This window comes from Parasteatoda tepidariorum, chromosome 12 (genome assembly GCF_982258835.1).
Source record: "Parasteatoda tepidariorum strain Cologne lab strain chromosome 12, Ptep-v5.0, whole genome shotgun sequence".
Classification (NCBI taxonomy): domain Eukaryota; kingdom Metazoa; phylum Arthropoda; class Arachnida; order Araneae; family Theridiidae; genus Parasteatoda; species Parasteatoda tepidariorum.
This window is the reverse complement of record NC_141766.1, coordinates 61,216,942-61,241,642: the sequence shown is the minus strand read 5'-3', so window position 1 is coordinate 61,241,642 and position 24,701 is coordinate 61,216,942. Positions and strand designations below refer to the sequence as shown.

The 24,701-nt window shown below is 26.1% G+C and overlaps 1 protein-coding gene and 1 long non-coding RNA gene across 5 annotated transcripts in view; one reads left to right on the top strand and one right to left on the bottom strand.

The window, feature by feature from the left end:
* LOC107457033 (homeotic protein ultrabithorax) overlaps positions 1-19,711 on the bottom strand; it is a 234,285-nt gene extending 214,574 nt beyond the window's left edge. For all 3 annotated transcript variants that reach the window (XM_021148683.4, XM_071187998.2, XM_071187996.2), the window contains exon 1: positions 19,500-19,711. The gene's annotated coding sequence lies outside the window, so the exon portion shown is untranslated. The remainder of the gene's footprint in view (positions 1-19,499) is intronic.
* The window catches only part of LOC107457034 (uncharacterized), a 74,942-nt gene continuing 67,276 nt past the window's right edge, over positions 17,036-24,701 (top strand). For both annotated transcript variants that reach the window (XR_001585791.4, XR_015430865.1), the window contains exon 1: positions 17,036-17,122. This is a non-coding gene — a long non-coding RNA (uncharacterized LOC107457034). The remainder of the gene's footprint in view (positions 17,123-24,701) is intronic.

Here is a 24,701-nt window from a genome sequence, read left to right as displayed (position 1 = left end):
ATATTTTTGCAATTTCGTTATTTCACATCAAAACATAATTACTATTATTATTAAAAATCCTGGCTGTATGTAATGTTCTTCTTTAATTCGTGCTATCTTTTCATCAACTTAACAAGGGTTTGTAAGCCCTACATATGTTTGTGTGACAACAAATAAACAAATTCAACTAACTAAGGGAGAGCCTTCCAAACATCTGCGAATTTTAGTTTTTTCAATCCCTACAATTTTATAAAATTTTTCAAAGAAAGTCGAACAGTTTGAATTTCTTCAAAAAAGGAGAAGAAAGACATGTTTCTCCATGTCGTTAATTGACAAAACAATGAGTAAAAGATAAATTTATGTGCAATTTTATCCTAGGACTCAACACTTAAAGGGTTAATACACTGTAAAAAATCGCTTTATAAAGTACCCGCATTTCGGGTGCATCATCCGTAAAATACATTTTCACTGCAAAATATTTTACTGTAACTCTTATAGTTATTGTTATTTAATTAGAGTAATTCAAGAATTTTACTGTAATCATGACTGTAAAGATTACGTTACATCAGTTTTGTTTTTCCGTAATATGTTCTGGTAAAATGGAATTTACAGTAAAAAATACCCGCACCCTGAGAGCAGGAATTTTTTTCAGAATTTTTTTGAGTTTATTGTGATGAAAATGAAACAGTAATGGCGAAATAATTGCGATACCCCTTTTTACCTTTGTGAAGAAAAAAATCACGATATATCACGATTATTGCTTTTCAGATACCCCCATAATATGACACTTGGCGAGATTCTGAGCAATTTCTTGACTATAAATAAAAAGAAGAAATGAAACTCGGCAACCCTAAGTGTTTTCCATCAGAAGACTATACTGTTCAAGTGATTGGTATCCAACATTATATTCTGCAGTCACTGGACAAAGTACGACAGTCGGGGGAAGAAATGTTCCTCTAGGACCCACACTTGATATGTTGCTCCAGACATTGCTTCAGATAAATCATAATGCCTGCAACCAAGTTTTTGATGGCCTTCTCATAAAGATTGAAGCCATTGCTGCTTGATTGATCGACAAAACAAAATATGAACATTACAAAGAACTAGATAGTAAGCGTATTAAATAAGATTAGATAGGATGGATAGGAAAAGGGTGTACCCCTGATTGAAATGAGGAAAGGGGGAACGAAATCCTTTTGATTTATCTTGGCCAACTGAAAAGTAGTAATATCACAATAGAAGCTATAAATATCGTAAATGGTCGTGTTTGGGATTTTATGAAATCGTTTCTGTGCTGTCATTACTGTTCTTTGGACTATGCATTTATAAAAAGAAATGAATTGTTTCTGATTATATTTAAAAGGAGGGCAATTATTTGTACACAGTTTTAAGTTAACTCAATAGTTAGTTATTATTGGAAAATCATAATAATTCAGAAAAAAAATATCTCATTAAATTTCACGGATTAATTTTTCTTGTACTTAAAATATTATTTATACTTATACTTATTTATATACTTATTATTTATATACTTATTAGTAAGGAAAATATTACGCTTTTTTTATTTTTTAAGATCATAAAAAATTTAATTCTTAAAAATCGCTTATTAACAGGAAAATTATTAATTGTTTTAAAAAATGAATTCAAGCAATTCAGCACTTTTCCTCAAAACTATTGTTAATTTCAAGACGTTAACAAAATGGACTAATCAAGAATTTTCTTTTAATTAATAGCATTTGAATTGTATTTTATCTGTAAATATATTTTTATTCACACTAAGGTAAACAATATAAGAGAGAATTCGCATTTTATATTATTTTATTACTCTCGTTGAACAACCGATCCAATTTTTGGGTTTACGACTATCAATGTCAAAAAATAAAATTTTATTACCATTTTTTTACCCATTTTCTTATTTACCAAATGAGTAACAGACTTGAAACCTTTTAAAAATTTTCATTATATATATATATATATATATATATATATATATATATATATATATATATATATATATATATATATATATATATATATATATATATATATATATATATATATATATATATATATATATATATATATATATATATATATATATATATATATATATATGGAAATAATTTAGAAATTAAATATCTTCATGACAATTTATTTATCTTTTAACATTCTGATAAATACCTTTGACGCTGAATTTTTATTAAACATATTTTTCACACTTATTTCATTATTTTATGTTAAGTCAAGATACTATATTTAGCATTCTAATAATTATGGTTATGAAATACAGCATTAAACATCTGTGTCTTTTTCTATGCTAAAGCAATCTATTAAACACGACTTACTTCTAAGCTACAATTCTTCAAATTTGCTCTTATTTTCAGTTATCCAGATCTAACAGGAACAGTTATTTGTCAATGAAATTTCATTGATTTACAAAATCAATTATTGATGATAAATTTTTGAATTTAAATGAAAAAAAATGTTTTTCAAATTACTTTTTTTGATTTTATATTTTAGTACAAATATAAATCCAATAATCTAACAGATTTTTTTCTAGACTATTAGATTGTTTTTTATAATTAAAAAATACAAAAAAATATTTTTACTAGCAATTAGAGTGCCGGAAAAAATATTTAAAAGAAACCCCGGTATCTCATCTGCGTCTAAGGGATAAGATAATAAATATAAAAATTTAGTCTTTATTATAATAAACCTATCCTACAAAAAACTTATAAAATAGGATGATTTAATGCATTTCTCAACTACGCAAATTAGAATCACATAAAATAACTGAAAGTAATTAAATCATATTTTGTTAAAAAACGAAACCATTCTCATATCACCTTTTCATTTTTCGAAAGAACTCTTAAATTTTGATAGGTTTACTGATGAAATAATCTAGTCTGCATTTCATGAATTTGTGTTAAATCTAAGAAAACCCACACCTAGCTAATTCCAAAGACTCATAAACACTTATTTTCTTCCACAGCCGACATTAGTGTCGTCTTTAATACAATATCCAACGAACAACTAGTCAACGTAAACAACCCAACTACACGGAATTTCGATATCCTTGTATGTGCTATTTCACACTATGTCTTGTAATATACATGTAAACAGACTGTCTTCTGTACACCCTTTTGGCACTTAATCCCTGCAAACAGTGCCCAGGGGAGCTCTACTTTCTGATAGAGAGTCGCGTCCATCACGCAGAAGAGCTTTGCTTGCCAGCAGGTAATGATCAGCGCCCATAATTATGCTGGTTGCGGTCCTTATTAAAGATTGTTAATAATGCCTTATGGCACTGCCAGCAGCTTCGACAATTGCATACGACACGGGAAAATTTCACACAAAGTCTCAAATTTCTAATTAATTGGAATGTGGCGTAGATGAAAGCGTGTCCAGTTATTACTGGCAATTATTGTCATAGAAATCTCTATGCGGATTCAACTTGATCTTAAAATATTACTTTTCTGTTTGGTAATTATAATTTGCAATATTGATTATAGCTCCAAGACAACATGAATGATAGTTGTTATGTATATAATAATTGACTTAAGGATAATTGTTGATTGCACAGTTGACTATTAAAGGTAATTGCATTAATTATGAAATTTGGACTTTAATCACTGTTTATTGTTAATATTTTCTAGTTACCTTAAAACTGATAGATTCTGTAAAAGAGTTTTTTTTTTAATTTATTGGCACCAAATCAACTTTATTTTTTATAGCGATGAGTTGTTGAATCAATTTCTTTTCATTTTTCAAAATGAAATCATCGTTATGTAAATATAGAATAAAAACAAATGTTTCTTTTTGTTTCATTTATTTTTACACATAATCTAACAAATTACATATTTTTTTTAATTGAATGCATTGTTGATCAAAGTGAATCTAGTTATTACTGTCAATTTATGCTATTAAAACTTCATAAGATTTTTAATGATTCAACTTAAGCTTAAATCGTCAGTTCTCTATTAAATAATCATATTTTGTGTTATTTATTTTTACTTATAAAGAAAGTATTTAAAATTAACTGATACTGGTTTTATATATATTATATTATTTAGGTATAATTGTTGAATCTATAGAAAATTGATAATCATAGTTGCATTAAGTATTTAATTACTGTTCATTACATATTTTTTTCTTTCTTAAAAAAAAAACAACCTTAGATTAATTTTTTAAAATTGTTGTAATTTTTTTATTCACCTTTCGTAACTAATCAGTTTCTTCCTTATGTTGATGTGTTAATCTTATTGCTTTTAATTATTGAAAGATGAGGTTTATAGAGTAATTATAAAGGATTCACAGAATATACTCGCGTAATGGTTTGAACCAGTTATTTTGCATAATCTTCAAAATCAAAGTTAAATCAACGCGTTCCTGTTCTAGAACAACTATCAATTTTTATTTTAGTTTTATTGAATATGTAAATTATTTTTCAGTTTATAACTTATGAATGCTTAAATTGGTACTTATTTTTCGATCAGTTACTTTATCTGTGCCTTGTTTGATACTTGTACTATACGCTACACTTTTTATTTCCTTTTTTTCCCCTCTCTTCTGTAATATTTGATCATTTTTTTATTTCATGTTTCTGAACAATTGAGTTTCAATTTGCCTGTATTTATTATATTTGAATTTATTCTGTATATGTATGTATATTAATTAAATATTATTAACTGTTTTCAAAAATGTTAAGAAAAGTTTTTGCAATAAATATTTCATTTAAACAAGTATGGTTCATGTGTTCATTTCTTTAAATGCGAAATACACTGTAAAAAATTTGCCATCATTTTTGGTGTTAAGAAGAACTAAAACTTCTTACAGAGCACTGTAGCTATATTTTTATATAATTTTTCGCTATTGTAGTTTTATTTATTTTTTTAATTCTTTATTTTATTTTGTTTATTTACTGCCAATGCATATTTTCATGTGTAATAGAATCAATTTAATGGTTTCATTGCATAAATATTTTGCTCACTAGAAAACAAACACATTTTTAGTAATATATTCTCTCCGATTATTTTTTAAATTTCATCTAATTTTTTTGGCATGAAACTACAGTTCTGTATTTGAAAATGTAATTAGTTTACCTCAACACCAAAAATGGGATGCTCTATTTATCAAAGTGCACTCTTTGTCACAATAGTTTAAACAGTTGAAATATTTTCTAATTATGTAGTTAATATATTTAACTATAATTATAAATGTTTCACCACAGAACTACTATTAAAAAAATAAGGTTCAACATTTTATTTAAATTATTTTTTTTCTCATGGGATTCAGAATGAATGAAAATAAATATTAGAATTCAAATTTTCATATTAAAACTCTTTGGAACCATTTTAAAATCACAGTAGAACATATTTATTTAACATTAAGAAGCAATGCACCATACACCAAATGAAATTTAATACACATCACATGTATGTATGCATGCATGTATATTATGATCAAAGATATATCGGAAGTCGTTATGGAGAAATCTTCAGAGAAAGGCATTGGCCCACTTTGGGCTGTCCGACCAACTATGATAATGAAGATATATATAATGAATTAGAAATTTCTTATTTTAATATTGCATTTTTTTTATACAATTTATAAATTTCATACATAAATAAGTAAATTAAATAAAAAAAATCCATCATTCATTGCATAATTATATATAATTTTTTTTAAAAATTCTTAAAAAATAAATAATATTTTAAAAAATACTTTTTAAAAAGTTTGTAATGTTTTTAAAAATAAAATTAAATGGACTTGAATTTAACTGGCATTCTTAGAAAAAAATGAAGTCAAATTTTCTACGTGCAAATAGTCGTATCTTATTATAGTCGCATCGTAAATTTTAAGATTAAAACTGTACACGAACAAGAAAACGCCAAATGCCAACATAATACGTATGCATAATTTTTTTTTTGAAAAAAGTATCTTAATTTTTATTTTAAGTGCAATTGACAATTTTAAAAATAAAAAAAAGATTAGTTTGCATTGATTATAAAATAAAAAGTAAATTCGCTTAATTTAATATAAATGAGCAACATTTTTAATTTCATATTATTTCTAAATAAATATTCCATAAAATTTTTTTTTGAGAAATAATTCCCATTTCTTGAAGCCTATTTTATTGGATGTTTTTTAAATCACTGCAAATTGCTTTTTTATTTAAAAACAAGATTCTTATTAATTTCTTTTTACGTTTATTTTAACTATAAATAGGAACGTTATTTTTTATTTCTCGAGAAATGATTGCTAACAAATGTTTAATTTTTTCCTTGTAGTTTAATTAAATGTTTAATTTATCCCTTAAAATGTTTAATTCGTCCCCCGTAGAACGCATTTTATATGGGGGAGGAAAGATCACTTTAATGAAAAGACGTCATTAATCAATTCTTTTTTAATCCGTTTAACAATAATCTACCTGCAAATATATTCTAACTCATTTGCAGTCAAGATGGATGCAGGTTAAATAATCTTTTCTCCTCGACAAACCGGAGCTTTATTTCTAGAATGTAATATACTGTGCCGTTATTCGTGAGCTTAGATAAGAATCTTTGAAATTGGCGTCGCGTGCAATAGTTTGGCGCTGGAGACACTATAAAACAAGACACTCATGAGCCAAGCCCCCATCCGAGTTGTCAAGTTAAGGTGGACAATCAGTTGTCAAAGTGCTCTTAAAACATTCTCATAGGGAAACAATAGCTACTTAAAAAGCATTTCATTGAAGATAGCCATAGGAGGCGCCAGAATATCATTGCCTTTTTATTTGGATTTTTTTGTCGGTTTTTCTTATGCTAAGTGATAAAGCTTGCAGTTCTTTAGCTTGGAATTAAAGACTGTGGATGGATTGAGATTTATAGTGAGCAATAAATAAGCTAAAATATAGTTTAATAGGCTGTTAAATGGCTTGATGGAGCAAGAAAAAAAAAACTTTTTTTCTTGGAAGAAAGGGTTATTGTTTACATGGAAGCACTTTTTTTTTTCAAAACTCAATCTGCTTTTATTTATTTTTATACTTGATTTCAAAAATTTTGTTGAAATTAGAAAGCTGTCTCTGTCTTTTTAAGCTGAAGAATGAAAAGATTTAATGGATTTAAAAATTTAACGGAATTTCTATCAAGATCATAAAAGGAAAAAAATGAAAAAATATCTAATAACAATGTGAATTTAAAATATAAAAAAATAGAACTTGATTGAAATATTTATAATCAAAACCTTTTAATTGAAATAGTAAATGACAGAATACCAGAGTCTTGGTTAGTGGGTTAACTTATTCTTTTAAGCGAAGGAATTAGTATTTTCCCATTTTTTAAAAATTTATTATAATTTATCTTACGAAAAAAACAAAACATATATAGCAAGCGAAATACATTAAAAACACTTTCAAAAATCATTTATTTTATTTTTTCTTAAGAAAATTATTTATTAATTTCAACAAAAAGAAGCATTGACTCTTCCGGTCAAAACAGAATACTATGTTTGACTTCTATAATTAGATTAATAAATCTAATATATATGTCTCGTCACCCAAAGAAGAAAAGCGCAATATTATTCTAAATCTATCTAAAATTTAGCTTTTCATAAATGCTATATCAATTAATATACAATATATTTATATATAATATATTGACTGATATAGTTTTCATTTATGAGAAGTAAAATGTTAGATATAGTATTTAAAATAATATTACAGTTTGCTTTGGCTGACAAGTCATATATATTAGACTGATTAATCTAGTTATTAAAGATAACAATAGTGTACTCAAATAACACAATAAAAATAGACATTACTTGAAGTAAATTTATTTATTATTTATTTATTTTATTTTTTACTTACTTGTTTATTTATTTCATTTTATTATTTATTTTATTATTATTTTTTCGTGGTTGATACCAGACATGTCTCGAAGGACAAGTTACTTTCTTAACATGAATGCCAGACGAAAAAGTTAGCAATCACGTAAAAAGTGCCTTTACGAAAAAAGTGTTAATACATACTCTCCAACAACTAAGGAATTTCCGTAGTTACAAAAATTTTTTTTCCTAATAGTAGATAAGATGGTACCACTGGTAAAAATAAATCGCAAAAACTTCAAATGTTTGAAGGTACGTATGTTGAAAACAAGAGAATATTTACTACTTATAGCAACTACTTTAACTTCGAAAAAGTACTGCGCGGTGATTTCAGACCAGAATAGGAAATTTTTATTATGAATATGTTTAGGTAACAAAAGTATTTTGAATGTGAAAAGTAAATGTTAGTAATGGAACATTCTTGCTAGCACTTTTGACTTTTTGTAAAATTGAAAGAAATCGTTTTTTGAAAAGAATATTATTATAAATTGTTGAAATTCACAGAATGAGCATTCAGCTTCTAAAACCAAATCCTGACTTAGTCCAAAACTAAGTAACAATAGTGATTTTATTCCTTTATTACTGTACTCATTATTACTTTAAGAAGTTACGAACTATTTAACTCTATTTTGATCAATATAAGTGTAAAGTTACATAAAAGTTCTTTTAAAATAATGATCACATTATGCATGTTGATTAACTAAAATAATCAAAACTTTAGTCAGACTTTCAAAATAAAACGTATACGTATGTTTAAAATTCAAGATCATAAAGACACTGTAGTATTATTAAACATATAATCAAAATGGAGGATAAAGATTTTTCGGAGCAGCTCCGTATGAATATTAATATTTTTCAAATAAATAAATAAACAAAAAAATAAGGTGAAATTAAATTGAAATTTTAACATTGGCTGACATTTTAACATTGAAACCAATTTTGATATTTTCTAAAACAGATTTAAAAAAAAGTTGTTTAATAAACGGATGATGAATTTAAATTTAATTCTGAAGAAAAAGTTTCATGAATCATTTTTGATGTTGATAAATATACTTGTCGTTTAAATCTAATTGAATGCTACCAGTTGTCCCCAGGATCAGCTGGTAAAACCGGATAATATGATTTACGGTTGAGCTGATATCCCACAACTCTTAAATTACAACCAAATAAATTTTTCGTATATAAAGTCCGTTTGGTTAAATTTGATTTAACTTTCTGTTTATCGTATCATTTTTATTTTTTTTTAACATTCTGTCAAGTAGTATATTTTACCCAGTATTTTTTAATTGCTTATACTTTCTAAATGAAATTAAATATTCTTTCAAAGGATTTCAAAGAAAAAAATAATTTATGCCAAAACAAAAAACAAAACAAAAAAAAAGGTCAGGTTTTAACAAAGGGAAAAAAAATCTGACTAATTTACATATATTTTAACATAACTTTTTTTCTAAATAAAAGACTAGATAAATTATTCAATATTTTCTTTGGAACTCAAATATAAAGCTTACAAGATTTAGACTTAAATAGTAAATAATTAATTTCCTCTTTTCTATTTACTTATTCAATAGCTCACGTATAGATCACTCCTTAAGAACTCCGATAAGAATTACGTTTTTCAACAACGTCTAGCCTCCAGCACCTCTAGCTCCCTCTATGGAACAGAACATGAAACGTTCAAAATAAACATCCGGGCAAAATGATGCATAATATTGAATTTTATGCATGTTTTATACACAATTTTAGTTATTTGAGAAATAAAACGATAGTTAATTTTCTAATAACAGTACAGAATTTTTCTAACTGAAAGATTCAACAAAATTTACCTTCTTTTATTTCAGCGTAGCTTCTAGTTTAGTAGAATATAAGCTTTGAAATAAGTGATTTAGAAATTAATGATTGATAAAAAGCAAAGGATGAGACACGTTCTCTAAAAACAATAAAAAAGAGGGTGAATGAGAAACAAGAAGAAGAATTAACATTTTTGTACCATTAGATAATTATATTTTAATTTCATCTTGAACTTACTATATAATTCCAAGTCAGAAACTTTTGTAAAAACTAATTCTTTTTCTATTTATTTAAAAGATAATTTTTGTTTTATTTCAGCGAGTTAAATAATTTTTCATGAATTCTTAATTCAAATGTGGAAAATTAACAGCATGAAATCAGATATAGTCCTTAGAAATAAATAAAACGGAAATAATATTAATACAATAAGAGGTGGGCAACATTTAGGATAAAAAGATAAAACTGTGAGCCTAATTATTTTTTCAGCAATTTATTTGGGAGTGGAATAAAAGCAGTTTAATTTATTAAATTCATCACTACTTAGTTTAAAGATAGTTATACTTTGAACTAACACTAATGTTAGAATTAATTGAAAGCAATTGCAATTGCAAAATTCATCACGCCCACACCTAAGCTACCACTTTTAATTATTTTCCCTTATTGTTGCCATGGCTGTTTTACTTCTTAGGCAGGAAGTCTCGAATAATGGTTTTCAAGGATTTTTGACCAAACTTATTTTTAAAATTTAATTTCTCCATCGAATCTTATATTGGGAAACGAATTAGCTTTTAAAAATGTGGCATTTAACAGAACCAATAAAAGAGATTCTTATCAACGGCTCTTAGGAGCTTAAAAATTGACCTAACAAAAAAAAACAAAAAAAAAAAAAAAAAAAACAACAAAAAAAATCCAGACGCTGAAAAGTTAGTCCCTTATTCACCAAAGAGCTCATGTTAACATAACTGCCAACTTTTGCTTTTTCCAAAATGGATTTTCTCAACTCATGGAGAAATGAGAATAAGAAAAATCAATTGTAAACAAAAACATTGTTTTATTTTGTCAGAGGCATGCTATCGTATGATTATCATACGTTTATATTCATGTTTATTTTCTTATTCTCTATGTGGAAAAAAATGCAAAACCTTTTAAAAATAGGCATGTTAATTCGTAGAAAGTCTGTATAGTATCGTAATGTCATGTGCTTTAATTAATTGTTATATCTTAGTAAGAAAGCTAAAACCATGAAGTAATTGTAGTACATAAAATTCCAATTATAAGATCAAAAGTTATCCAAGATCTAACTTTTTCTCTGCTTTGTTTTTCAGCTTTGTTTTACACACAGGTGTCAAGATTCTCCTATGGATCAGGCGTAAACTCTATTGCCTATAAGAACCAAAATAGCAGTTTGCTTATTTATTTTTTATCACATCGAAACGATTTAGGAATTGCATTTAGGCTTGTAAGATATTTCCTGTTTAATAAATATTTTTCATTTATTGCTTACACTGGGAACGAGTTTTTTGTTGCATTAATACAAATATTTGAACTCGCCTAATTCTACAGAAAGAATTTCATATCTAAAATTAGTTTTGATCCTAAAAATACAGATTTCTTTATAATGTCAATTTTTGTCGAAATATACAAGCATAAAAACGTTATATATAAGTGGAAGTCATGCAACTGTTGGGACAAACTTCTAGGACACATCATCAGGATTAAAGTTGCATTGAAACACACACCCGAAAATGACGTCCTACGCTGCTAAGGGTGCTTGACTATTAAAGACTCTTTCATCGTGTGTTTCTGAACTGGTCATAATAGTAAATCCCCCTAGTGATTCCATGCATGGGTTTATATGCTATTTTAATCCTGATGATGTGCTCTAACTCCCCTAGAAGTTTATCACAACTCTGCGACCTCTTGCTTATATATAACGTTTTTAAACTTGCACATAGTAGTAAAAAATAGACTAAAAATGTCATTTTATAAAAAACTGTAGCTTGGAGAAGGAAATCGATTGCAGATTTTAAATCAGCGATGTGAAAATATCCAAGATCCATTATAAAATCTCACGCAGAAACAAAAATTAAAAAAATAAAAAAATAATAAAAAAATATGTGTTAACTGAAGATACATAGTGTTTTTTAAAATTTTCTTTTTGCATTTTCACTTACAAAAATACTCAAATTTTCGAGTATAGTTCATAAATGTAAAAGCCTTGTAAAATAGTTTTATATTCGTATATTTGTAAATTGTTTTTCATACAAACATTTTGAGTTTTTAGATTTAATTAATGAATGGTTTTCTTATTTCATTGTACTAACAATCAAACTAAAAATAATAATAAATTCAAGCACAAAATAAAATATATATATAAAAGTGTTACTTATTTATTTAATGTTATGATGTTTGATCTAAAAAACTTCTAATAATTAAATAATTTTGTAACAACTTTTTTTTTCGGGGGGGGGGGGAAGGTAGAGTGATTCAGGACTGTACTTATGATTAAATTTAAAAATATACGTTAAATGGATATACTTAATTTATACGAAAAAAGTACGCCGTAATTTTAGCCAAAAGAATTAAAAAGACTGAACACGTTAATTAAAAGGAAAAAAATGTGCTCATCAAAAAATCTATTCAAAATTTATTTTCAAAATAAATTAAAATAACTTTTTTTTTTAATCAACTTGTACTTAAATGAATTCTGTATTATGTTTGCTTCTATTTTTCCCCCTTAAAACAAGGCCTTTAGCAATAACAGTGCAACGTTCTTTTTCCCTTTGCAAATTTCTTAATCAGACCGAATCAGAAATAACTCTTCTGTACACGATAACTACATTGTTTCCTTTCAACTTATTCATTATTATGCATGGTTTCTCTAACAGAAACCACCCATTTTGACTAGTTAAAGCAACGCTGGCAATTAAATCGATCCATAAAGCAGAGGGGATGTCTTCTCAATGCTGACCATTTAAAGAACATAAATAACGCCGTCTGGTGATAAAGTTTCGCACTAAAAGGAAGTAAGGGAAGAAAGTCCCCAATCGATTTGGTTCGGAAAAAGGATAAATAAAATGGAACCTAAGAAAAGAAATCTTCAAAGTCGTAGGTTTCTAAATGAATATTCATTGTTAAATCGGGCCGTTACATTTTTCGTTGTCACTGGCTACGAAGAATTAATCGCTCTTTTGGTAATTTATGCGTTTTATGACAACATCTGGATCTAGAAGGACATTTTTCCTCCTCCTATTGCTATTTCCAATTTTGAGGAGAATGGCATTACAACCAAGCGGTCTGGTTTGGACAATCATAGTACGCCATTATGCAAAACAAGGCACTATGCATTTCAATGGATGCCTGAAAGATATATTTATGCAATTTCTTCATTGCTACTTTTGAAAATACACTTAAGAGTCTAGATTAAGCATGCACAGAGAGTAATAAAGAAATCAAAATAGTATCTCAATCCCATTGAAATCTCTCTCATAATGAGAATAATGGACAACTGAATGGAGAAAGTACATGATGTACCTCTAACAAATGATATGAGTCATTCTTTATTAGTGTCCTGTTGAGTAATATTTAATCTAAAATAGTTAACAGTACTATCAATGTATATGTTGAAATGCATTTAGTATAATGTATGAAAAGGCTGTCTAACTTGCTTGAATCAATGTTTGAATAAAGAAAATGTTTGAAATATATGATAGTTTAAAAAAATTTCTCTTCAGTTATTTCAGTAACTTCATCCTAATTTTATTTTTATTGCGTTTTGTGAATATCTATCTATGCATATTGTATATATATATATATATATATATATATATATATATATATATATATATATATATATATATATATATATATACAGCAAAATAAATATAACAAAACACGAAGAAAATTAAGAAAAACATTAAGTTTCATTTATTGCGCATAAGCTGCAAGTAAACAGAACTCATGAGATAAGTTCAAAATGAAGATAGAACAAAGGAAAATTACAGACATATGAAAAAAAGGGGGGGGGGAGAAAAATAATAATAAAAAATAACAAACAACTGGGGGGGGGGGAAAGGATAAAAAATCTTTAAAAAATCCAGAGAATAAAAGTAATAAAATCTTTCCATCAGCCCACACGATTACGACATTTTTTTGCGGATATAATCGCGTGGGCTGATATATATATATATATATATATATATATATATATATATATATATATATATATATATATATATATATATATATATATATATATATATATATAAGCAGCAAACGAGAACAAGTATTTTTGAATACCCAATGCCGGAAAATATGGCAATAAGCTTGCAATGTGTATGGATTACTACGGTTAGTATATTTAATAATTGATCTAAATTTCGTAAGCCAAGGTTATTATATTATATTATAATATATTTTTAGGGTATTATATTTTATTTATGATGATACGGAAAAAAACATATAAAACATAGATGAGATTTTAAAGTTATCTATTCAGAATTTAGTATGAATAAAATCAAACAATCGAGATTCGTATAATGTTTTAAGGAATGTACATTTTTATAGTAAATAAAGCAATTATAATTACAAATATTGATAATGTAACTGACCTATGAAATATATAAGGTCCTCCTTTAACAATTTTTTTTGTAGAACCAAATGTATCACAGTAAACAACCATATTTTAAGATTTTTGACATTAAGCTTCAAGCATTGATTTTCCTCAATTGAAATAAAAAAGTGAAATGGAATGTAGAAAATTTATTTCTTGATTCGCCTTACGTTGCCTTGTTGCATTTATAGGGTGGCTACTACCAGGAAAAATTTAAAAAGTAGTGACAAATATTTTAATTTTACTATACTTTTAGCAATTAAGCTGGCCAGTTTTATAATCAAAAATTATTTCTTTACTATTCAAATATATCTTAGCAGGCTGAAAATAGTAAAATCAATTTATTTCTTCAAGCCAACCGGCCTGTGTAGGGGGCAGGGAACTGTCCCTGGATCAGAAAGGTTCTGGGTTCGAATCCCGGGCAAGGCATGGATGTTTCTTTCTATCTATCTGTGTTCTATGTCTTTTCTCCTTTGTGTGGGAATGTGTGAATGTGATCCGCCCTATAAACGGGTTGTGGTAGTGCAACGTGGGCGACGCTGCTCCACCGCTGTGGCTTCGCCACAGGTGTCTACTGGGTAACAAAAAGAGAGTTAGCAGTTCTGGCACTTTCTGTGGCCAATGGACCATAGTTCCAAGTGACCACCATTGAAAAAATAATTATAATATTTCTTCAATCTTTCTTTACTGCTTATTAATTTTTTCTTGCTTTAGCCACTCTACTTTAAAATATCTATGATTAAATACTTAGCAATGCAATGCATCATTTTTTAATATAACTAAGTTTGAACAATGAAATTAAATTTATTGAATATAAGTTGGAAATTTACATAAAATATATTGCATAAATATCGATATCATATCGGCCAACTTTTCGCCTTTCCAAAAAGTGTTTTCCTAGTATTAATAAAAATCCAATTAAATTGAGATTGTATGCTGAAGTTTCGTTAAAATTTAGCCACCACTTAAAAGTACTTAAAGAGAGCTAGCAAGCCTACCATGTATATTTTTTTAATTATTTAAATGTAATGGTAGTCAAAATGATTTTAAACCGCATTTATTTAAAGAAGAAGAAAATGTGATAATATAAGTTTTGCAACCACATTGAAGAGTTGGCAGATATATGATGCGCAAAGAGACAATAAATTATTTATTCTGTTAGCTACCACAAAAGTTGGCTTTCTTTTAAATGAATGTCTTGTTTCTACTAGCATTCTCTTCTTTGAAAAAAGGCCTTGTACTTTTCCAAATGCACTAAACGGTAATGACAATAAAAACCTAAATGTCCTCACTCTTTTTACGTCACAAAAATGATGCGTTTTAGCAACATTAGTCCTTAAAGGGTTAAACTCAATATGAAATTTGATACACCCATAATTTCATATGCTTTCCAGCATTACAAAATGTGAACTAAATGTCCCTAATTAGCTGAAAACTTGTTAAAACTAATTAACTGAGACGACAAGCATAAATGTCCTCACACTTTCTTTCATAAAGGTATTTTTTATGTCACAAAAAATTTTAAGTTTTAGCAACAGTAGTCCATAAAGGATTAAACCTAATAAAAAATTTGAAACACCCACCATCTCAAAAGCTTTCCAGCATTACGAAATGTGAAATAAATGTCCCAAATTAATTGAAAACTTAAGTAATATGAATTTTTATTGCTACTTTAATGCAATAAAATATTTATTTATTACTTCTTTGTGACTGACGCGGAAATTAATAAAACATAAAATTGTATTGGGTTTTTACCATAATATCCACTAAGTAACTGACATCATTCACAGAAAATACGTTAATACTAGTACAGTTCGTAAAAGTGAAATGATGATATAATGTTCTAATGTCCCAAATTTTCAAAATGATAATTCGGAGTAATGATACTCAGAAATTGTAAAAAGGGAATTAAAATGTCACAATTAGATATTTTACTTCTTTCTATTTGGTTCATTAACAAATCCTTTCATGCTGTAGCCTTATAAAATTACATCATCATTATTGATAAACTTTATTTATTGACGTCCTAAACGTTTTATTTTCTATATTTTGAACTCATTGAGTGTCAAACCATCAAATTTAGGAAACATGTACTTAAAAGAAAATAATAATAATAGGGTTTATACACACCTGAAAAAATTTAAGAGTGGTAGTAGTATTTATATATTTTTTTAAATATATTATTATGTTTGTAGCTACCAGAATATTTTATTTTCTCTAACTGTATATACTATATAGTTCAGAAAATGGCAGATGTGACATTTTAATTTGATAGTGGAAGCTGATATTAAAAAAATTTAACTTCTTTATAACAAAATTAATACCAATTATTAAATTTTTACAGGTGTGTACGAACCCTGGATAAAAACAGGTAATTCAGTCATATAATTCTTAGTATTTGTAATAGAAAAATAAGAGGTTCGTATCAAAAATAATATATTACAAAAATAAATGCTTTTATTGCCAACAAAATCCTATATTGCCAAAGCGAATTTTGAGAACTCTGAAGTGGTAACATAATGCACCATGAGAAAAAATTCATTTGAGTATATTTTTCAATTTCATTCAGGAAAAAATACTATAATAATTTAAAGTGTATGGGACGCAAATGATTCATGGTTCTATTTTTTTTATTTTTTTATAAAATGTTCATTAAAATATTTATGGATATTCATCGCACTGAATAAAGTACGTTAGATGCACCGATATATCAGATAAAAATTAAATTTATCACAATTTACTTTTTTTCCTTGCTCTAAATACTTTTGTGACTAAAATCTTTATTTTTTTGTTTCAGATGGTAAATGAATGTCATCTTGAAATTGCTCATTCCTTAAATGAAGTTTACCAATCTAAGGATCATGAATTTAAGATAGTTTTGTAAGTAGATTGAAATGTTATAAAAAAGTGTCAATAGAATATGAAAATTATTCAAATTTCAATAACAAGCTGCATGAATGGTATTCTTAATTTTATGAATGATTTAGTCTTATAATTTACGAAGTTGTCATTATTTGCGGGTTTTTTTTTCCGAAAGACTTTTTCCCATTGGTCAATCAAGAAAGCTGCATTTTTCATACAAAATTTTTAAAAATTGCGAATCATAATTATTATTCTTCGTACAATTATGTATGAGTTTTTATATCGTGATGAGGAAAATAGCTTTAAATTAAATTTATCAAAGAAAATTCAAATAAAAAAAGTTAAATTTTGTCACCACAGTGAAAAGGAAGTCAGATATAGCATTTATGAAATTTAGCGAAATTTTTAATTCATAATCACTGATCAATAAATATTACTTTATATCGAAGAAATAAGTACTGAACTAAAATCTACTAAATACTGAAAATAAGTACTGATTGACAAAAATAAGTACTGAAATTATTGTTGTATGATATATTTCTCATTGCTAACTCATATTTTTAGTTGTATCATTGTTTTAATGCAAATAAGAGAATAACTAAATAAGTGTGAAGAAACTAAACTAAAAATGCTTCCAATAAATATTTATATATATATTTTTCAGAATAACGAATAATTTTTTCGCAAAAACCAATAACTGACAGAAAAATACGATGCTCTAAATATTGTTGATGAGTATTACTTTAAATTAATAAAGGTTATTGAAAATTGTATGCAGGACTGAAACGAAATGTTTTAAAAATATAGGGAAGGAATAATGTCATTCAATAATGTCAGTAAAATAATGTCATTTTTACAAGATTAAAATTACTGCTTATTCTAATGTGTTTTACTAATACTTCAGATATGAAAAATTTTAATAAGTTTATTGTTAGAAAGTCTTCGATAGTATTAAAATGTTTCATATTGTAACTTTATGATTGTAATGGTTAAGTGCAACGATTTATTATTTTTTAGAATATAAGCTATTTTGAATTTTCAACGACAGAATATAATAATTTTACTGTACTTATTTTTGCTTAAACCTCTAGGCCAAACTTTCAATATAAAATTTTAACTTTTTATCATTAAAAATTTTGAATTTAATATGGAATTTGGATGGCTGTCGTTCAATATATAAATGTTAATAAATTAATTAGTTTGTTTGGAGTGAAAAATATGAACAAATACTTTTAGTGGACGTAGTTTTGTCAGATACTAAACATATTTTTTGGATAGGAAAAAAATAATATTATTACAAATTAAATTGGAAAAAATAAATAAATGAGAATATTAAATATAAATAATAAATAAAAATAATTTTAAAAATAATATATAAGAATAGTAAATAAATAGTTTTGTTAAGAAAAAAGAAAATAGATCTCGATATAATGAAAGCAAAACCACAAAAATTAAAGTTCGTTAAAATTTCAAAATTCAAATATCTGACTCTTTTTAAAAATTAAAGATATGTTTTGTTTATATAGAATTAAAGATAATTAAAACCTCAACTTTCATTAATATAAAGAATTTAAATCGGCGAAAACTACGAAAATGGTATATTTATGCTTCATTAAACTAAAAATAACTACTTCCTTCAGATTTCATTTTGTTGCCCTCTCAGAAAAATTGTTCAACCACAACATGTGTTTCTACCAAATTAAGGTGTTGCAGTGAGCAATTTTTTGATTCAAGTTGAACATTAAATTAAAAAAATGCGCAATTGTTTTTTAGTTTAACATCATATTAAGGTTGCAACAAGGCTGAACGATAGTATGATTTTACTAGTTTCACTCATAACAATAAGTGTAGAACTATTAAGTATGAATTAAATAAGCAAATAAATGTTTTCTTGCTGGCTCAATTAAACTAAATTAATAACGTTCTGACAGTTTAACTTATTGTTTTTTTGGGTATGCATAAATACGCAATACAATAAAATATGATATGAACTAACAAAATAAAGAGAAATGTAACCGTAAATAGGTGTTATATTCGCACTAAATTTTATATTTATATCAATATCCTCAAATATATTCGGTGGTTTTCTCTTTTACCATATCTGGTGTTTAAAGCATACTTGCAAAATGTTAGCTCAATTGCTCATGAAATATTAAACGTTAAGTGTGGTAAACTCAATTAATTCACTTCATGACATTTGTATCTTCATGACATTTTAAGTTTCATTTAATTGATTTTTGAAAGGCATAATACTCCTTGCAATAAAATATGATATAAATTAACAAAATACAGAAGAATGTAATCATTAACATTTTGTTCTCTCCAGATATTATATTTACATCAGATTATATTCGGTTGTTTTCTGACATTTGGAAAAAAACAAAACTAAACATACCTGGTATTTGATATTTAAAAAAATCCAACAAAATATCTTCCTTCGCATTTCTTACTTATTTTTCCACTGTAAATAAATATTGAACTGTATATCAGTTAAAAGCATGTTCAGTGAGAACGGAATTTAACCTTTGTAGAATCCTTAACCACCTTAATCGAGTAAGGGCGGTGCAGTAGGCGGAAACTTCTCAAGGTCATACCCTGCTCTTGAAACATTTTTTATGGGTAACAAATTGTATGCGAGAGGGGAGAGCTTAGTATTACTCTACACGCACCACTAAGCAAGCCCCAGTTGGCCAATTGTGAAGTTACTATTTCATCAGCTTTCACAGTGTATTGAACGCATCTTATTATTCAAATTCGCTTTTCTTGAATTTAAACGCAAATAGCTATATATATTATGTTAAAGAATGAAATCAAGTTCATATAGCTTTTTAAGCTTTGGACAGAAATTTTAAAAATTTGTTTTATAGTCCTTATTTAATCAGCATTTGTGTTCTTTGATGATTTATGAAAAAATTTGCATTCTTTTATCAAAATTTAATTTGCTATTTACTTTAGTAATTTTCAAGTGATATTTAAAAAGAAGATTATATTGATTCTTAAGTTTAGAAATATATTCTTTAATGTTTGTAGTTACATTGGTTCTTGAACTTAAATTATTGACTAAAATATAATTTTATGTACAATTGTATGCACAAGGAAAAATACAATCTCTTTTTTAAAAATATAAAAGAAAAGGTTTTCTTTTTTTACGCTTTGGTATTTATATCCTAAAAGTAATTAGCTTCATATAAACTTTATCTCATGTCTCTGTATGTTTTCATGTATTCTAACTACATATTGTTTTATTTTAAATAGTTATAAAGTTAATAACTTAGATGAATGTATGGCAACTATTTTTGATAACACAATAAAATAATTCTTCTAAAATAAAAATTACTGCAACAAAATAGAGCACGTTATAAAACATTTTTGGTTGCTTTCATTTAGAAAATTTCCATTGTTATAGTACTTAAAGAAGGGATAGAATCAATAAGAGGTATCAGAATTATCCGCAGTTTTCGGAAAAACAATGATTATCATTTATTTCCATATAATAATCCTTATTCATTTTATACCTGAAGTGAAATTTTTGTTTCAATAAAATAAACAATATTCCTTGTCCTAAAATACATGAACATTTGTTAGTCAAATAATAATTGTATAAATAGATATATATATATGTTATATATGTTAAATGTGAAATAACATCATAGTTATAAAGCCGATTTTTTTCCCCAATTGTTAGTCGATTTTTGTTCTGATGAAGAAATAAGCAGTCGGCATACTTTTCAAGTTGCAAGCTCCTTAAATTGAAAGGAAAGTCTTTAAAATTTATTAATTTTTATGTTATTATTGTTCAGTAACATGTTATTGTTGTTCAATAGCATGTTATTCTGTTCAATAACATTAAGGAAGAAATAATTTTCATCCGTGAACGGTACAAAAATTTCAAAAACTAATTTTGAATCATCAAAATTTTTCCAATAGTCTCTGAGATCTTTATTAATTTGTTTCCGATCGATTGAGAAACATTTATTTTATTTTCAAAAGTACGAAACTGTATCGCATTAACGCGGATTCAGTTTCAGAGTTTTCTGAAATATTCAGAAACTTTTTTAAAAATTCCATGTACCATAACTGCCCCATATGTTCTGAAACGGGATTATTTTACAGTGTATAAAAAATATTTCGTTAAAACCGCTGTTAGATTGTCAGATTGTAAATTAGTCGTTCACTATCAACACGATAAAAAATATTGAATTCATTGATTATATTTACGATAACAATTTCTATATAATATAAAACAGTAAACATTTTTTATCCATACGAAAATCACATCACTGAAACCATTTCTAAGTTGTCAGTGCTTATAAATTGTTGATATCATTCGCTATCAACGCAATAAAAAATTTAATTCGTTGATTACATTTGCGATGAAATTTCCTGCATAACATAAAACAATAAAAAATTTAGATGCGTATGAAAATCGTATTACTGAAACCATTTCCAGATTGCCAGTGCTTGTAAATTACTCTCTTCATTCTATCATTTTCATCAACACAAAAAAAAAAAAAAATATTGAATTCATTCATTACATTTACGATAATATTTCCCATTTAACTTAAAACAATAAAAAATTAGCATCCGTACGAAAATCATATCACTGAAACCATTTTTAAATTGTGAATGCTCATAAATTACTCATATCACCACAATAAAAATATTCGATTTATTGATTACATTTACGATAATTCCTATATTACGTAGAACAACAACAAAATTTGGATCCGTATGAAAATCATTTCACTGAAACTACTTCTAAAGTGTCAATGCTTATAAATTACTCATATCTTTCTCTAGCAATACAATTAAAAAAAATTGTTGAATTCATTATTTACGTTTTCATTACTAATTCCTTACATTACCCAAAAGAATAAAAAAAATTATTTTCGTATAAAAAATTAAATTATTTATTATCATTTATTTATTAACTGTTTCCATAATGCCATAGCTTACAAAATGCTCATCCCATTCGCTATCAACACAAGTTTAAAAAATGTTGAAAGCATTTGTGACAATAATTCCTAAATTACATTAAGGAATAAAAAATCCTCCGTATAAAATTATTTCATTAAAACAATATCATGATTTTCGAGACTTACGAATTTCTCATTTCATTCGCTGGTTCAACATCGACATCGGCTTTCAACATCGGTTTAAAATAATGTTGAATTCATTGATTACAGATGTGATTGGTAAGGATTATTTAAATGTATCTCTTCGAAACCAAATGAAATTTTTCTCTTAGTGTTAATAGAAATATTTTTTTAAACTCACCTCTGTACCTTATCTTATGTTAAATATAATACTGACTAAAAATACTGAACAAGAAAAACTCAGATGAACCAACAAGAATTGTTGTGCGCATCCCACTTATAATATGATCAACAGATCGTTGAAATGTTAATTCAAAGCCAAACAATTTCATTTCTTATTAACTTTTCATTGGTAATATGATTCTTTTTTTCTCATTTCTTAATTATCACTATGTTCGCGAGTTAGAAATTGCTGTTCAACAAATTTGTTAACTAAGTAATTGCGTTTAAAGGTAAAAATTAAAAATATTCAAAGTTACACCGCTGCGATTGGTGCGAAAGAAACGGCGAATGAAACTTCTAAGGATTTGATAAAAATGAACTATTGGTTAAAAACAAATCATTTAGCAAAAACGTATAAAAATTATATAGTAATTCGCTTAAATTCTAATCAGCAACATTTTGACAATTGGAAATTGATGAGAAAAATTCCAACTGATCACAAATTATTACCATAATTGGTTTTACGAATCAAAAATTATTATCTAAGTAAAAAATGCTTGAGAATTTTTTTCACTATATGTTTTATTTTTAAAACATTTTTTTGAACTAACCAACAAAAAATAATTGCATGTGAATAAAATATACTCATATATAGTATTTTATATGTTACTCTCAGTAGGCAAATATTTCCATTTTTCTTTCCATTTTATCAAAATAATTGTGTTTTATTATAGTAGTTATGTTTCAAAGTAGTTACACTATAAAAATTTCCAGTTAAAATTATCGACTGGTTGAAATTATAGTACCGGCAGTCAAAGTGCCGGGACATTTTACCATAAAATCCATTTTTACAGTCAAGTTTTACGGAACAAAAATCTGATATATCATAATTTTTACAGTAATATTAACAGTAAAATCGCTGAATCACCGTAATTAAATAAATATTACTGTAGAAATCATTGTATAAAATGTTATGGTAAAAATGGATTTTACGATAAAAAAAAAATTCAGATGATGTTCCCAGAATGCTTTTTCAATTCTTAATGGTCAAATTCATATAAATTTAAATGTTCATGTGAAAATTTTCCTACTTAAAAAAAAAAAAACAAAAAAAAAAAGGAAAAGAAAAGATTATAACGCAATTATATTTTAAAAATTTTTTTTTCGACTACACATCAGGAAAGTTTTAATTACACATACTGACTTTAAAATACCTTCTATATTGTCAAAGAGCTAGTTCTATGATTTTTTATATGCATTTTAAGAATAAATCTTAATTGAAATTATTTAACTTCGAATTATATTCGATGAGAATTCAATTTCACTCAATATTTTTATAATGTCTTCATATTAAAAGCTTTCTTAAAAGTTTAAACTCGAAAAATATGTTTTATTTATGTAACAGAAAATATTCGTATACACTTACATTACAGCTTATACATTCTTCATACATTTATTTTTGCTTTTACATAAAAGTATGTATAACACACAAATATATTTCATTTTGTGAAATTTTTGAAAATTTTGCAATTTTGACATTTTTATTTGGAACAGAAACTGAACTAGAAAAAGAGTAACGACTAGATGAATATTGTGTATTTTCTTTAATTTTACGAATTGTATTATAAAGTTTAAAATGCTTAGATTTGTTTTTATTTATTCAGACTTAATATAATCACATAAAAATTACAATAATTTATATTATTGCTACATAATTCAGATTAATTATTAGTATTATAATTGAAAAATCTTTTCTCAAGCATGCGAAATTATTTTCTACTAAATATCGTCATAGAAATGAAAAGTTTACTTTTTACTGTATTTGATGATATGCGTCTTTAAAAATAAATATATAATTCTGATTACACGTTTAATACTGCAATAAAAAAAATAATCACATACTAATTTAATGTATAAAATGTTAGAACACTAAGAAAGAAAAGGATCATCAAAACTACCAGAATGTAGTAAAATTAATCGTGTTTCAGGTTCTATGGGAACACCAGAAAGCTCGATAATTTTTAAAGATGCACTTTGGTAAGGATTTTGGTAAAATTAACAAGAAGTTTTGGTTTTTTAATATGTGATATAATTTGGTAAATGTTGCAAAATTTGAAAATTTTATCATGATACCTTAGAGCATGGCATAAAAATCATTTATTCAGTTAAATTTACTTTTCAGTTTTGTATGTTTTACTAAATGTGTGGTAATGAAAGTTCGAATTTTGAAGACCAGAATTTCCCCTAAACAGTTACTGTATGAACAGAAAAATTACCAAAAGAATGGTTTAAATACTAATGGTTTAACTACTCTGGAAATAGAAACTTAATTACATTTT